The following is a 17,638-nucleotide window of genomic DNA, read 5'->3' on the forward strand; positions in this document are numbered from 1 at the left end:
CTCTGCAGGGTTTCCTCCTCCTCAGTCCAGAGGAATATCTCCAAGTCCGAGGGGGTTACTGCTGCTGCTCCGACGGGCTGCGATCGGCTCTCATCATCCGAGGGGGATGGTGGCCGCGCCGCGCGTCCACGCAACTCTTTCTCAATGTTTGGCGTTTTTCGCAGGCGAGCATCTTGACTTGTGATCGAGAGAGACGCGGACTGCAGCAGCCCTCCAAAAAAAAAAAAAAAAAAGAAAAAGAAAAATCCCCTCTTTCACATGGAGATTTGTGCCTCGTTTGTGCTGCAAATCTTGAGAACGGGCACCGGGGCCCTGCTGGTTTTTCCTCCGCCGCCCTCAGCCTCGATTCCTCTCATTCGAAAAAAGGCGTAAGTATTTTCTTTATTGTTGTCATTCTTTTCCGATTTGAGGCTGTTCGGCGCGGTGTGCCTTTGTGTGTGTGTGTGTGTGTGTGTGTGTGTGTGTGTGTGTGTGTGTGTGTCTGTCCCCGTGCAAACCGATTCGCCGCCGTGTAACCGGTGAATTCTGCTCGCCTCGCGGACTTGAACGGAAAAAAAGATACTTTTTCCCCCGTTAATCTTTTCATACGTCGTTTTCCCACATTTACAAGTAGCTGTCGCATCCTCGTTCGAGCGTGAGCGATTGTGGGTGTGTGTGTGTGTGTGGGGGGGTATATATATAGATGGAGATTGATAGGGACTGGAAGGGGGTTGAGGAGGTGTGTGAGTGTGTATGTGTGTGTGTGTTAGTGTGTGGTAAGGGGGGTGGGGGGGGGGGGGGTAGCTGGTGCAACACATTGTGTGTTTGAGGGCTGGAGACTGTGGTTTTGTGGTAGCCCCTGTTGCCAGCAGGACATTACAGCTAGAAAAAGGCCTACGTCATATGGTAATTCAAATTCAGTTCAGGTATTCTCAGCATACACGTTTGCAGCATCAAGAGCGCTGGATTGGCCAGGTGGGCAGGCCGGAGCCCCCCCCCCCCAAGGAAAAGGGTGCTTTGAGTGGGTGTATGTGGCGAAGCAGAAAGGCTCCAGGTCAAGCTTTATTTTGCAGAATCCGCTCTCGCACACACACATTTCCCCTTCGCCTCTGTGGTTCTGCTTGTTGACCCAGTATGTCTGCAAATCCCCAGCCGAGCCACCCATGGGTGATACAGACACGGTTGTCATTCGTCCCTGCCACAGGTTAACCACAAGTACAAGGTGTATTTGAAGTTGTTGCTTTGGCGATACATCCTCTTCTCTTTTCCCGTTTTTTTTGTTGGGAAGCCGAATGGGAGCTGTCCATCAGTGGGAGGTGCTGAAATGCCTTGATGCTGAAAATACTTGTGTGTGTTGGCTGAAATGGGCAGAGGGAGCCGCATTCGGAGCAGACATCACATCTGAAATTGCCATAGTGCTTCTGCAGGCAAAAGCAATGCACTTAGAAACCTGAACCCTCTCTTGCTCGAGTGTACAATCTCATATGAACATCTGGCTATTTTACTACCTGCCTGGAAGTCTAGGTTTTCAAATTTAGGTCAGAATTCAACTTAATTTAGGCTTTGGATACCACAATATTTGCTTGCCCATTTGTGTTGCATGCCCAATTGGAAGTTTGCTGATTAAGTGGTTACTTCAATCATCTTAAACACAGCACAGGGTTCTGTTAGATTACAGAGTGGGTCATTTACTCCTTAGAATCAATGGGCTCTAAATAATAATCAAATTTATAATTGATAGTGTGAAAATGTCATGATCCTTTACAGCTGCAACACTTCAAATTGTCCTTACACCCACTTGCAGGTCTGGCTTTTTTCACTGCTCCCTAATATGCCTTCAACTGCGATGAAAATTAAGGCCACTCTCCAATAAGTGTCTCAATGGGGCATTGGGTCAGCATGAGCCACCTGCGCTGCTACACTGAGCTTTTGAGACGTTCCACCATGTGGACACCAAAGTGGGTCAGAAAATGTTGTTTATGCAATCTGGGTGATGTTCTGACTGGTTGAGAGGCAGTGACCATTACCGCCGGGGGGGGGGGGGGGGGGGGGGAACGCAGGGGCAACGCTACGGCCCGTGGATTTGCCTTCGTCAGCTCGTAATGTTCCTCGGGACAGAAACAGTGAAGCATAATGAACGTGTTGGCCCTGACAGCCGCCGCGGTTTTTTGGCATTTGCCCGCCTGTTAAGGGACCAAAATGGATGTGCACCATGCCAGGATCGCTCCCCAGAACAGGTCTGACGGAAGCCTTCGCTGTGGGGAATAAGCACTTGGGCGAAAAGAGTTCTTTTCATGCGTGACACACATGTAGTCAACCGCTGCTTGAGAACAGGGCGAACGGTGACTCATCGAACCATCCTCCCCGGTAAACCACTGTTGGTTTCTTTCACAAATGGCTGCGTAAAAGAGGTAATTTAGGTATGATAAGGGCTTCGACGCGATGCACTTTCCAACATAATATTGCTCTCTAAATTTCTCGTGACAAGCAGCCTTCTCGCACGTCGGGTAGACATTTGTAGAGAGTGGATTCATGGTGCTTCGCCTTTACTCTTTTATTTTCTCGTGCATCTAGAGATAATGCACCGACATCACAGTTTGAGGGATATTTTCTTCTCAGGTGGTAATGCCGCTTACACGATTTTCAATTTTCAAATATCATCATGTCAAAAATGAGCATGATAAAGTCTCCAGGAAAGCATTTACTGAAACAATCAGCCTTATGTAGAAGTTACATATTTTGTTTTCCAACCATTGGAACCAAAATAATGAGCCACCGGTCCTTCCCAGGGCTTTGACATGTTAATCCCATGTTAAGCTTCATATGTCAATAACCTGTCAGTAAAACTAGGATTTCCTAATTAATTCTGAAAACCTATCGCAATAGCAATTAGCACATGAATGATTAATGAAAATAAGAGTCTCACACGGGTCATTTATCAAGCAAATATTATGCTGGATCCAACTGCACGGATGTGAGCATGAAAAAAACTGCCCTTTTGTCTAGCTTCTCCCTTTTATATTGCGAATGACCTCCTGAAACCTGCCCTCCAATAACAATGGTGTTTGTTAAACTCATAGACTGAACATGAGAAATGGACGTAGTCACTGTGATGACGTCGGTTTGTGGACACTCCTCTACTTGGCTATTTTAGCTGTCACCTTTGGATTTGACTGGCATCGTCTTGGCTTTTTGGAACCAAAATTCTACTAAAAGGTTGGAGCTAATAGAGCCACAGTGTTACAATTAACTTTCACACAGTGAAAAGGTTCATGTTTTAAAATGATAATGACAGAGCACTCGTAGACTGCAAAACGCCGTGGTAGCAACTTGTCAACTACGAGGTAGCCGACCCCTAAAGCACGCTCTCCTTCATGATCTTATTGATTCTAAATGGACCATAATTCACCAAACGAACATCATGCTGCATTGAAAAATACTTTAAACTAGTGATTGAGGCCATAAACTCATGTTTACAATGTTTACTGAGGGAATAAAGCGCACGAGAAGTCATTTTCATATAGACTTCTTCCTTACAATTAGCCTTCTTTTTGCAATTAGAGGAATCTCCTTTAGAAAAAAGCAAGTTTAAGGCCCTTCAGCGTTGGGTTCACTTCTCCAACCCGGAGGTTTGGGAATGTGAGCGGGCCCCACTGGGATTCAATCTGTCAACAGCAGAAAAAAGCCAATCCATTTTCAAATGACTGTCTTTTGGACGATTGATGGTTCTAGTAACTCTTTTTGAGGGTTGTGCTTTACAATATGGGTTTACCGTTTTGCTGTTTCATCCATTTATATTGGCGCCATGGCCTCGTGGGTACTTTTTTGATGAGGATTGGCATCTGGATGAAGCATCCCCGTGCCTTTCATCTCAGCCACTGCAGACTCTGTGCCTTTCTGTGTGTATATGTACAGTTTGACCGTGAGGCGTGATATACATGAGCCAGGGGGGGATGCAGCTTGAGATAAGGCCCGAGTTCCAGCCGGCTCCAGTCGCACAGATAGCACTCGGTGGGTTTGTGTCGAGTCAGGAAACAGGCCGAGTGGAACTGCTCGGGTGTGAGAGAGTCCAACGCATGCCCGGGCTGAAGAGACTTAGTATTCACTGTAGCAGCTTAAGTTATGCCTTTGTGCACCACAAAGGGGGATTATTCGGCGAATCCTGCTCCGTGTCATTCACGAGTCGGCATTTCTAAATCAACAAACATTAATGTGGGGATCTGAGAACAGGCTGTATCTGCTTGTGTGCCCCTGCTAACCTACTACAGTTCATTACAGCGAAGTGCGCCTTATGTGGAGCGACAGTGTTTTGATTCCTGCAATATTAAAAAAAAAAAAAAAAAAACAGAACTTATGGCACACATGTCAAGATGACACATTCCCTGTTTTGACTGTGGCCGTCGGTGCCTTATTTCACCATCTGCGCACTACGTGTCTGCCGTGGCCTGCAGCGGCAGCCAGCCATCGACTCCAGCGAGAGCCTCCGATGGAAAGCGTGCGCTCGGGCTACGGGTGCCGCCTTTCTGCCTCTTCAGCAACCAGCCACTCCCTGCAAATGCCATAATTCCCGTAATAGATTCCCCCAACAGATTCCCGGCAGCCTGCACGTATGCGCGGAGTTTCGACCATAACGCTCGAGTCAGCAGTACGTGGCTGCGATCGCGGGCCGCGGCGCCGCTGAGGGCCAGCCCTCTGCTCTGAAGGAAGCATAATCACAGTAAACAACGTCCTAAGGCCAATTAGGGCTTTTACACAACTGCTTTTATTTCGCACCATTTCAAAAGTTTTCCACCGAGTGCAGTAACATAAATGTGAATACAATCAAGGCATAGCACCAGCTTACAGGAAATCACAGGGAGCAGTGCATCCTGGGAAGCATTCCCCTGGAACGTGTCGGGCTGTGTTTTTTTTATTTTTTTATAGCCGCTTTCACTTTGGATGCGATCCCAAGCTGATAAAACACTCTGACTAGTCAAGTTCAAAGTCGAACCAATCCATCATTGGATCTGTTGTGTCCTCTCTATTTTATTAGCAAGAACAGCAGAAACGTTCAGCCAAGTTAATCATCTCCTGCGAAGTATGGTAATGATTTGCAGGTCAAAAGATGTCTAGACATCTAGGTTAAATGTGAGCTAAAAGCTATTGATTTTTTTTAACCACTACCTGAGCTTGTACACCGGCCTTCAGATAAACAGTGTGTTAAAAACTTTTACATAGTGAAAGCAATAAGAGTCACAACCCCAATTGCTATATTGCAAAGTATGTTGAGTAAGTATAGTCCTTGAAATTCTTTGGAAACAACGGCTGTGTCTGACCTCGACTAAATCAATTCAAACTTAGTTTCAGTTTAGTTTTAATAACGTGTCTTTTAAACCTGCAAAACACCAAATCAACATCTATCAGCACATAACACAAAAAATTACTTTCATTTTTATATATATATAGATATATATATATATATTGAAGGGTTTAGATCAAAAGGATTCAGAAAACATGCTTTTTAATTAGATTTCCGTAATTTCCGATTGCACGACATGCATTGGTCAAAACAAATGTTCATCAGGAGGAAATGTGTTTATCCTGTTGCAATTCACCAAGACGGACAAGGAACTGAGTCGTAAACCTACGTTTTGAATATCACGCATTCGCGTGTAGGCTTGAAAGGTGGCTCTTGTCCCTCCGCGGAGGACCACAGCTGGGATTCACAGCTGTTGCAATGAATTGTAAAATTTAAAAAATGAAGCAGAGAGGGGAGACAAAAAAGTAACAAAAGGCCAATAGAAACTTTAAAACTCATGCAGCATAATCTGTCTCTCCTCTGTCCATCTGTACAGTCAGTATGTTCCTGTCAATTCTTTGCCAAATCATGAAGCTATTGAGGGTTTGGAACATGCTGACAATATGAATGGACAGTGAAAAGAAGAATATTATGCTGCGGGGGGTGGGTGGGGGGGCCCTTCTGTGCGAGTTCCTGTGTACAAATTGACATGTCGTTGCAGCCATCAGCGAGGCAAAAGATCACCAAAAACAACTCATTGTCCTCAGCACCACACAAAGACAGCTTGATGACATGCTCACCACGACAAGGACGTTCAGCAGAAACAATGCTTCATATGTTCAAAGTCACAGTGTAGCTCGCTCTTTTCTTTTACCAAATTAACGGTTTGGGGTTTGACTCATAGTGGCCAGAGACCCACAGGGGGCAGAGGAAAGAATTTGGTCTTTACACTGTGACGAGTATGGGAATCTTATGCGGTAAAAGGGAAATATATATATATATAGATAACGTAGGGCTGTAAATAGATTAAAAACCAGTAACTAATTAATCGCACATTTTGAAATACATTAATCGCGATTAAGCGCAATTTTAAAAAAAACAGAGCATGTTGAGATGGATGTAGCCTAGAAACTAGCTTAGCCCAGCAGTTTGTTTTAACCCGTGGAGGAATTACTCTGCACAGTTTTTCGCTGTATGTCGCGCCTCTGTTTGTTTTATTTAAAACGCAACAAGCTCTCATCATCTTCAGCTTCCTCAGCTCTTGATCGCGTTTGATCGCATTCATCTCGGCCACATTGATCGCAGGGGTTAATGCGTGGATGTTGACAGCCCCAATATAGATGAATAGACAGAGGGTGTTCTGGTGTGGGTGAAAGCAAGCCCTTGGAAGGGCTTTGACACAAAACCCGGGCAAATCTCATTGTCTCAGCTTATCAGCCACAGATTTACTCCGCCTTACGGAGATATTCCCTTAGAGAATTAGGGATAATAGCTAAAGTGATGACGGTCGTGATGAGTGTCTATCTCTCTCATGTTTAATGCCCCCCTCCTCCCCCTCTCTAACTTTACCCTCTTTATCTAATTCCACACATATAGATATACATTTTATCTCCCGCCAGTTCATTTAGCTCAGATGTAATTGATGACAATATCTTGACATGACTTGGAGGACTTTCATGTTGCAACTCACTAGGAGCAGAAAGTGATTCATGGTGCATTGACAGAAAATACCAAATCAGTGAAAGAATGAAATGAATATATCTTGTTCATTAATGCTCTGGCAAACAGCTTAGTTTCCAGTTGCTGGAATGCATTAGATTGGCTTAATTGGCAAAGATTACACCCCCAGTAACTGGCGCCAAGTCAAACACTACTAAACCGAGAAGGGAATCTTGTAAGTCTGACAAGAATGGAGGCAGCTACATTTCCCCTCTTTTATGACAACATTTCTCTGCAACCCCGGTGACGTCTGGGCTTGAACAAGGTTGTTCGAACATCTTGTTCCCTTGTTGCCATGTGCTAATACATAATTGGAGGACCTCATTCTTTGCCACAATAGCATTTTGTCCTTCAAGTTCAAAGGCAAAGAAAGAGTAAAGCTCCGGCGATGCATTTCTTTGCGTCTTGCATTGACGATAATAACAAAGTCTCATTTGTGTTGTGATGCATTGAGCCTTAATGTAACTATCCAATGCAGATTAAGTATTTCACTTTTTAATGAATCTCGTAACTCTTTTACATCACAACCAAACCATCTTTTGTCACATTTGCCTTTGAAAAAAAGGAGAATTCATGAAGGCGTAAAGGCTTAATTTAGTCACTCGGAACCAACGCTTCATAAAGGGAAGACACTATAGGTGACTGAGATGCAAATATGATCTAATATATTCCTCCATAAAACGTGCACACTTTACGACTTCATTTAAGAAAAGCATACCTTATTATACCTTTTTTGAAATATGTCAAACATCTTAAATAATGTGTGCACATTTAGATATAATGGTAGAAGAGACATCTCAGTGGAAGTATTCAGAATATATATAACTGATGTCTATCCCCATGAAAGGTCACCTGCTGGCTGCATTGAGACCATTACTTTTTTATTACTCAAATATACAAATGAGGAATTATCTAATCTCAACTTCTGGTGAATTTAAGCAAATCCTACAGAGGCAAATGGTAAGGCAGAATAGCCCAAATTCTCAAAATTGACCAGTTCATGTAAAAACAATGCTTTTGCCTGTAGCTTCTCGCCTTAATTAATAAAGAGCGTAATCAGCAGATTAATCAATAATAGAAATAATCATACTTCACAGCCTAATTACTTCTCACACCTGAAGCTTGGTCAGCGTTTCCTTGTCACTTGTGCGATGAATCCACAGCATTAAGTTATATTCTGCAAGCTTTTCTAACTAACACCTGCTGTCTGGAGTTTAATTAACCAGCGAGGGAATACGGTCACCAGTCTTTATCTCATTCACTCCTTCGGTGATGAAGATGACGAACAATAAGAGCCATTTAATAATGTTGCAGACGCGAGCACTGCTTGACTAACCTGCGCACCCCTTGTGGAGCCGTGTTTTTAATCAGCCACACATGTCATCTGGAAGGAATGAGATGCATCAACACACCAGATGCAGAAACACACCAGTCGGTGATTGTACTCAAGAATACAACGTTGGTTTTTGATGAAAACTTGATGAAAATCTCTCTGCCTAAATGTCCACTTTTCAGGCATTGGAAATACAGAAGGTTTCAATGCCATCGCGGATCAGACTCATGGATCAAATCTCACAAACACAAAAAGGAAGCAAATGTGGGCCGCTGATACTAATTGCAGATCATCGGTGATCCACATTGTCAGATACAGATCTCTTTGTGGTTTGATCATAGCAGTTCGATCTACAAGACTCCAGATTATTTTAAGACATTCCCAAAAATATTTTCAACAGTTTGGCAGTGTTTACAATTTTTAAATGCTATAATTTTACTTAGTAAATGTGTTCATGTAGTGTAATATCTACATATGTCACTGTGAAAACACGTCCTTTAAGCAAACGGATTCAGTTCATCACTACATTCTATGAGATTACATTTCAAAACATCAAAGTCGGCCTTCAAATCCACCTGCTGATGTTTAGCGGGAACAATACTTACAATGCTACCTAATTTAGTTTAATATGTTAAATCTGTGACATTTCATTATCTGCACCAAACACAAAGAAGAGCTCAGGTTGTTGAAATGTCATGATATTTACAGGTATTTAGTCACCAACTACGGGATTCAACAAATTACATGTTACCACCCCCCCACCCCCGGTGAGAACAGTAATGTCAGCATTCCATCATAATTAATCTAGTAGTTGTCGAGCCATTTCAATCAAAACCACAGGAGTCAATCTGGTGATTGCAGAAGGCCTGATGGTCACTAAAAGGTGTTCTCCAGCCCACCTGCAGAGGACACCTGCATCGCAGCTCCTATGTGGGACGCGCTGAATATAGATAAAGATAAATAGTAAGCCACCCACTAACAAGGGTGCACAGCAATCTGCTCACGTTGCTGCTCAACTGCAGAGAACAACCCAACCCACGTCGGAGGAGGTGGGCCCAGGATCTTTCCAGTTGATAGTCGGTTGCAGATCTGGTGAGAAAAAGGAAAGGCTTTGCCTCAAACTTCTCCAGCGCTGAGAGGACTAATTTCCTGGCTTGAAAGCCTTCCATTGTTGTGTTAATGTCTTGTGCTTCTGAAAGGGAAAGATTTCATACAAAACCCAAAGAGGAAAAATGCACCATATTTTCAGGATTGTAACTCACCGATTTTTCATTTTTGGATCATTTGTACATGAGTTTTTATTTATTCTTAATGCCCAAACCGACGCCTTCAAAGTGTCTTCTGTCTGTTTACTCATACGAGACAAAGAAAAGCATAACATTCTCAGATTTAAGAAGCCAAATCAATGCAATGTTTGATGTTTTTGCTCCGGGATTAAGTGTGTCTGGTTTGAGTTTCAGATAATTGAGCGAATTCATAATTAATCGATGAGTGATGTTTCCACCCCCCCCCCCCCCAAAAAAAACTAACGATTTTCTGATTTCAGCTTGTTCCACGTCCGTTATGATTCAATCTCTGGTGCAACCTGTAGGTTGCAAAGATTATAAACTGAATCTGTGGGTCGGGGTCTCTTACAAAACGACACAAATCCCCCGAAAGCAGCCACGAAACCAACTGCCGCCGATTTCTGACTCATCGTTTAAACTGAAACGACTTAAGCGGGTCGTCCGTATCTCCACTCACCAGATTGTATCCCCCAGTCGCGTTTCCCCTCATACTCGTGGCGGTGATGACATCTCGGCTCCGTATCATGAGTCATTTAATGTAACGCGGAGCAGCCGGGCTGAGGGGCATATGGCCGCGTTGGAGCGCAGCCACGTGGCTTGAAGCGGGGTAAACGGATGGGCAGAGACCGTTGGTGCATTAGCAGTTTCCCGCTTCGCACCGCGTCTCACTGTTGTTTCTGCAGAGAGCAAAGTGTTTATCCAACACAACTGAATAAAACATTACAGTCATTTTCCTGCTGCATGTTACAAGAAGTTGGTTTTCTTGGGAATCGGGGCTGTCACACTGTAAATACTGTTTGCCTGTGCATAAAGATGAGCGAGAGAACGAGAGAGGGAGAGAGAGATGGGAGGATAGAGGGGGGGACGTCCGTGATCCAATCAGACGGAGGACGCTGCGTTCGCGCGTTATCCACGCAACGCCGTCGTCTCTGCACGCACCGGAGGAAGTGCTGCTGCAGAGCTGCAGAGATGCAGAGCTGCAGAGCTGCGTTCACTGTTGATTACGGGAGAGGGGCGGGGGGGGGGGGGGGGGGGGCTTCTGGTTCCATCTATTTCATATTCATGAGCCAAATGTTTCGCGTTGCATTATTCATGATGAAATTAAACGTCGAAAACACCAGCGTGAGCTGCTGATGCTTCCATCCATCGCCAGAGAAAAGGGGGGAATGCCAGTGAAAAGGGTATCGAGTTGTTGCCCGTAGTCGTTTGAAAAGTACAAAAGAGATTGCCGATTGTTACGGTAATGACTCGTGTGGGCTTTAAAGGTTTGTTACCAAGTTTCTTCCTTTCACGACTCAACAACTCGTAAGGTCGCAAAAAAACCCCACAAAGGCCACTGCGCACAGAAAAAATGGCCGCCTGCTCTTAACATCCTGCTGTGTTCATTTGAATGGGTTCTTTAATTATTTATTTATTGGTATATACTGTGCGCATTGGACACCGTCTCCTGCTTCATTCGGGTACCGGATCAGGGGGCAGCTGAAGGCAGCCCCCCAGCCCCCCCCCAGCATCTAGAAGCAGCAGCGACACACACCTCTCTGATCATTCGGTACGCAGCGACGGAAGTGCGTCCAATCAAGCTGAGCCGGCTTTTTTTAAAAGGCCCCGCGGCCCCTTTAGGCACCAGAGGCCGCGTTTACGAGACCCGGGAATCGGCGGGGGGGGGGACGAGCCTGGCCCTCCTCCAAGCCCTCGAGCTGGAGGATGCTGTTCGAGCATATCCAGAGGAAAGGGCAGCGCTGCAAGGAGGCCCCATGAGACACCTGTACATGTGGAACCCACTGTGTGTGTGTGTGTGTGTGTGTGTGTGTGTGTGTAAACAGTGTTTAGCATGGAAGGAAACATTGTTAACCTTCATATTTATTTGTCTATGTTTGAGAGACAATGCAACAACAATTTATTTATTAGATGCACCATGGGAATTGCATCACAGCTGAAGAAATAGTAAAAAAAAAGGTCGTTAAAAAAAGAAAAATGATGACAACAGAATATTCACAGTCAGCCGTGACAAATACGGGCGGCTCGGGGTTGCTGGAAATTACCTTTGGACAAAGTCAAATCTTAAAAGCACTTCATTTACATTATCCAAATGAGACAGTGCAGTATTGTTTGTGATCACAGGGTGGCCGGTCAATTACTGTAATGGGTTTGGATTTATTGGCGCATTAGGTGATCAGAGTGTTTCGCACCACAGTGGGTCTCATCTCGTCCACGGTTGATCCCTAAACTGAAGGTCACCATCGCAATCCAATGACTTAGTGATGAGTTAAATAGATTGGTTCTGGTTATTGACAAAACACATCGGAAAATCCTGGTGAGCATAATGGCACAATATTAAATAGCGGCCAGTCGACATTATGCTGTGACGGTACTAAATATAATTACTCAGCTGAAGTGGAAATCTTTCTTGCTTGTACCTCACATAATTACGCACATCTCTTCAATTCTTCAAGAGGCTAATTCCCAGACCTGCTCAACAGGAAGCAATTACCCCGATGGTACGACGGGAATGTCAGCTGGGTGCACACTCACCTCACACAGCCACCTCTACGGATGTTTCCGTGTTGTTTTCCTATAATGGTTTGTTTTCCTCCGAGTGGATCGGTGCCAGCGTGGCACACAGTTTTTTTTTGTTGTTTTTTTTGCCTCGCTCCCGCTGATCAATAGGCATTACCTCGAGACAAGTGCTTTGTCAAGTAGGTTGTTTAGCGGGTGATTGGCGGCTCTCTGCCTAACTCAGACGTGGACGTGAAAAACTCTCCCCCCCCCACCCCCCCACCCCCACCCTTGCGCCCCCTGATTATTGAGCCCGACCCGGGTGAATTCCACTCACTGGGCTCCCCCCGTCGCTCCACGCGCCTGTGAAACGCTCACCAGGGAAAGGGCTATCGGTACAAGCAACACCTGGCCAACCCTTCCAGGGGCTCAGATTATCAACTGGCCCCCGCCAACACGAGGCCTCGGTAATGTGCGGTAGACCGCTTAATCTGCCCCCTGACCGGCGTGTGCAATACCCTGCAAGTAAGAATTGAGAGTGTGTGATCATGTTAGTTGAACGACATGGATGTTAAAGGGATTTTGCGGTAAGAAAAAAAAAATCATCCGTAAATATAGCATCTGGTCTCGAACCAACATCCATCTGGTTTAACACGTCAAGCAGGGATGCCGATGATTAACAGATTAAACCTCCTGTTGCCTTCAAATTTACTAACACCTTTTAACGTTGGGGTCAAATTGACGCCGAAGAACACCGATGTGTACAGGACATTGAAAACCCATTAAATTAGGAATAAAATTTGAAGCAAAAGAAATGATGTTAGTTATCTATTTAGAAACGTTAAACATCGAATGGGGTCAAATTGACCCCAAAAGTAATAGGTGGGTTAAGCAAAGCCCTAATTTAGAAGAGCTGTTTTTCCCCTTAAAGAAGAACATCTGACCCCCCCCCCTTAACTCGACTTAAGTTCAGGCCCAGCTTTAAAGGCCCTCACCGCTACCTGTGATCCACGGCTATTTGTTTACTTCATTGAATTGCATCGTATTGTAAAACAGTGTTTATTGGAGCATTGTAGTGATCATATCTGGCTTGCAACGTCCACAGATGAAAAGTCCCCCCCCCTCCCTCGCCTACTCTACGTTTGAGGCGGAAACTGAAACGTTGATTAATGTGCGCAGCCCCCGGTGAATAAACAAATAAACAGAATAAATCACCACGAAGCACGACTTGGGACCTGACGCAGTGGGGCCTCACGTCCCCACGACAGTATACAGTCCCGAGAGGGGGGGGGGGGGGGGGGGGGTCTTTTCGGGCCCTGCGCGCGATGCCGCTAGTTTTGAATCACAGGAACACGCGAGTCCCCCCTTTTTCCTGCACGTAAAGCATCACAACAAAGGTCCAAACGGAGGCAGAGGGTGCGGCGGTCGACTTGAAGATGTGCAACATGAGGGATAATTTAATTATTGGAAATGGTGCGGTCTCTATCCCTTTACTTCCCCCTACGGCGTTCAAGGTTAATTATCCCAGGTTCAGGCCAATCCACCGCGGAGGCGCGAGGGGGGGGGGGGGGGGGACCGCAGAGGAGGCGCCGCACTCTGTGATTCAATTTTGACAAGATGATTGCGCATTCAAGCAACATTTTCCATCACGCATTGATTCTCCCGCCTTTACATAACCTCGCGGACATCACAATTTTTTTTTTTTTTTAAATAGACCCCAAAAAAACCTGTAAGTCATTTTCCCAGAGGAGCGAAGTGAGGCGCTAATATGAAATGTCTCCGAAACCGAGGCTGCCGCCTTTTGGAGATTAACCGAGTGGTTTGGCTTTCCCCCAACCCCCCTTCCCCCCCAAAAACGGCGCTGCAGATAGACGCAGGCCATCCATCCCAGACAGCAGCATGTGAGCGCGTCTCAGCCGTTTAGAGGATTGCTTGTGTAATGCCATCTGTATTCACGGGATGAACACCCACTTTTACACCAGGGCGGAGGAGAGAGAGAGAGAGAGAGAGAGAGAGAGAGAGAGAGAGAGAGAGAGAGAGAGAGGAGCAACGGTGACTTCAGCCAACATCTGTCGCTTCGCCTCTGTCTCCCGTTCACTCATCCGCCAGGGCGCTTTCATCCACTTAAATATCGTGACACGAGACCGGGATATGTTAATTGTAAGGAATAATTCACTCTGAATAAAAAGGGATGTGAGGGATAAAAGCGTTTGTGAATATGTAACATGAGCTGCTACAAAACAGGACGGTGACTGGAGTCCGATTTGATCAATCATTCATTCTCCCTCGTTTTTGTGGGGCGAGTTCTTCTGGTTTAGAAAATCCGCTCTACAAAAATGTAAATAATGTAGGAATCAGAGAACTAACGATGACACCTGAAAGCCTTTCCTCATCTCAGCTCTATATTCCCCATGTCCCTGCTGCGTAAAAGCCTTTGAGATAGAGCTCTTTGTTCAGGGGTTTTAGTTGAAATGGGCAAACTGGAGTTGAAATACTGCTAATTTTTTTTTTTATAGGAACACAATAATCACTTTTCAGCTACTCAAATGTGTGGATTGAGTTCCTCCATTTGTCTTGTGGTCCTAAGCTGAACGTCTTTGTGTTTCAGAGAGTAGAAGAACAGCTGTGACTTTAGTGCGCCTTAAAACGGGGAGCCACCCGTGGCTCCTAGAAATCTATCTTAAAAGTGACACGAGAGATCGCATGACTCTATTCATCGCGTTCCTTTGTGGACGCTAAGATCATACATCACATTCAAATGAAATTCAATTGGTTCAAATCCAAGTACAAAACGTTTTGTTTTCTCATAAATCAGTTCCTCGGTGTATCCAGTGAATCTACCCATAGCTGAATAATTTATTTCTATTAAATACTTTGAAGGTCCCAAAGCAGTTCTTGACCATGCTCACATGAACCTGTTGCATTATGGGTATTTCTCTGACAAAAGGCATTGAAACATGTAGAGCAACAGAAAGACATTGAAAAGCGATATTCGTGTATTTCTTCTGAAGGAAAATGCAGTATCATTTTTTCGGTAACAGCCTCCCCGCCTCCTCCCTCCCTCCCTCCCCCCCCCCAGTTTGGTTTTGTCTTGACCTTCTCTTCTACCACGCCATCAGATACAAGATCACGACGCTCCGGCTCACACACGCCGCCATCATCCAATCTGCTTTGCAAGGTCACAGTCGCTGCATCTTCTATTTAGCGCCACCGAAGACCGCTGTGACCCAAACGCGGCCGAGTCAGAGTGGAGTGTTCTGGGGGGGTGGCAGGGGGGGGGACGGGAGGGACGGGGGGGGTTGAGACGGGAGAAGATGTGACACCTGACATCACTGTAATAGCACAACGCCGCCGTGCACAGACCTAGCATCACTCGATCCTACAGGAGCGGCTGGTTTGTTATCGACGCTTAACGGGGCGTGGGGGGGTGGGGGGGGGGTGGAAGGAGAGGCAGACGAGGGAACGCTCTTCCTCCCACAAAGCAGCCTCCCGCTGTTGTGAGACACCTCCCGTGTCTAAACGCGGCGAGGCTGCGTTTTGGCGCGTCTGCTCATCACTGCCCCCTTCATCCTGGTCGTGCTTCTCCTCTCTGCGAGTTGATCCCAGGTCGTTTCCACGTGTCCCTTCCCTCACATCTTCTCGGATTTGAATGTCACCAGGTGGCCGTTCTTATTTCCCGTCGGTTCAGTCACGTGGCTTTTTTTTTTTTTTTTTGATTTTCCCCTCGAAAAACGCCGCCGTTTGCTGCTCAAAGAAACGCCGGAGCATCGAGTTTTCCTTTTCGACGAGCCAACGAGTGCTCGCGCAGCAGATGTTAAAGTTTTCATGACCTGGATATACAGTATGTCGGAGCACTAATGTGTGGTAGAAAATGTCAATAGACAGCAAAATATGGATCCATGTTTGTTACTTTGGGGCTTGGATGTGATCCAAACTCGTTATTTTCTTCACTGTGTACCGCCCTTGTATTAAAAGGTGATTAAAAGGAGGGATTAGCATATATATACGATTGCAGTTCCTTTAGGGGGCTTCTTGCACATCTGTATTCTGGGAGGAGTGCGGGTCGATTCTCGTACACCGTTGGTCTCGTTTTAAAAGATGGGGCGCGTGAGTAATATGTGCTTCCCACACAAGCAACACAGAGGAAGAGTTTTGACTCCGCCCCCTAAAAAAAAAGAAGAAGCTGGAGGTCATGTCCATTGATCTGAGCCATCTGCCAGAGACAATTAGTCTATCGGTTAGAAGAAACAAGGACATCACACTCGGCACACATGCTGTAGGATTATTTTCACTCCAACCCTTGTCAGAACGAGGCCGGAACACTAAACTTTGTTGTTCAAATATAGCTCAAAACAACCCCCCCTCCCCCTCCCCTCCCCCCAGACTGAACAGTGAGATCGTCAGCTCGCCCTGTATCAGATTGCTATGAAATTAGATGTGGCTAGACGTAATGCATTTGGATGCACATGGATCTATGTATAAGAAATTCAACCAAACAGTTCAAAGATATCCCCATTGCATAATTATTGTGCACGCATGTGCGCTTTAACATGCGTCAGACTTTCCTCACACGTACTGTGGGATTTATGGGTAATGGCTCGTTATCCACAGGGTGGCAAGGAGCTGAAGAACAGACCTCTTGATAGTGTACATGGAAAAAGCAACATATCACAGTTCTTTCCATTTTGGAGCGGGCCCTGATTTTAATTACTATACATGGTGAATTAGCTAATGAATAATGAATGGATTCCTCACACTAAGTGCTCTGACTGCTAATGCACTTGCGATTCTCTCACCCCGCCGAAGTTGCTTTTCGGATTCCGTCTTTTTTCAACCCCCCCCCCAAGTCTGAATCACACACACAATTTCTTCCCACCTCTGCTTTTTTTTTTTCACACTCATTCAGATTTGATTAGATTTTCCCTCTGTAAGGAATTATTTAGTGATGAGAGTAGAGAATGAGACCGAGTCTCCCGGATAGAACGGAGACAGATAGTGGTTCTCAGGGGAGAGAGGGGAGGGGGGGGGGTAGGTGCTTCGAGGAAAAGAGAGTGAAAAAGCCGGGGGGATTAAGGTGCAGACATGCAGAGTGAGACCGGGAAAGACAATGTGATCTATGTGCTTAGCGTGCATGTCGTCATACATTCCATGGAGTGCAGATGTTTATAAATGTAGAAACGGATCACATCCCCCACGTCTGCAGCCATTTGTGCTCCGCTTTTCTTCCCGCAGCACTGAGACGTGCAGGTTGCAGGAAGCAAAGGCTGCGTTGGTGCGACTGTGGTTGGTCTGCCTATAACGTGTTAGCACTGCCAAATGGTGGTTCGCCCCCCAGTGCATGATGGGATAGTCTGCAGCCCCCAAAAGGCACGAGCGCAACAAGTCATGCAGAAAATGGTTGGAGGTTGGAGTTTAGTTTTTTTAAACAGTAATCTTGCTCAAATGAACCGTCAGACATCCAACTAGTCCAAATCAGCACCACCAAGGTGAACGTCTCTGAGGTCGGGCGGTATCCTACAAAAAGTTACACCTTGTTTTTTTTATGCA

General features: G+C 45.6%; 1 protein-coding gene across 1 annotated transcript in view; it reads left to right on the top strand.

Moving 5' to 3' along the window:
- lrrc4cb (leucine rich repeat containing 4C, genome duplicate b) overlaps positions 1-17,638 on the top strand; it is a 35,343-nt gene continuing 17,705 nt past the window's right edge. The window contains exon 1 of the mRNA XM_037449388.2: positions 1-368. The gene's annotated coding sequence lies outside the window, so the exon portion shown is untranslated. The remainder of the gene's footprint in view (positions 369-17,638) is intronic.

Source organism: Pungitius pungitius, chromosome 4 (genome assembly GCF_949316345.1).
Source record: "Pungitius pungitius chromosome 4, fPunPun2.1, whole genome shotgun sequence".
Taxonomy (NCBI): Eukaryota; Metazoa; Chordata; class Actinopteri; order Perciformes; family Gasterosteidae; genus Pungitius; species Pungitius pungitius.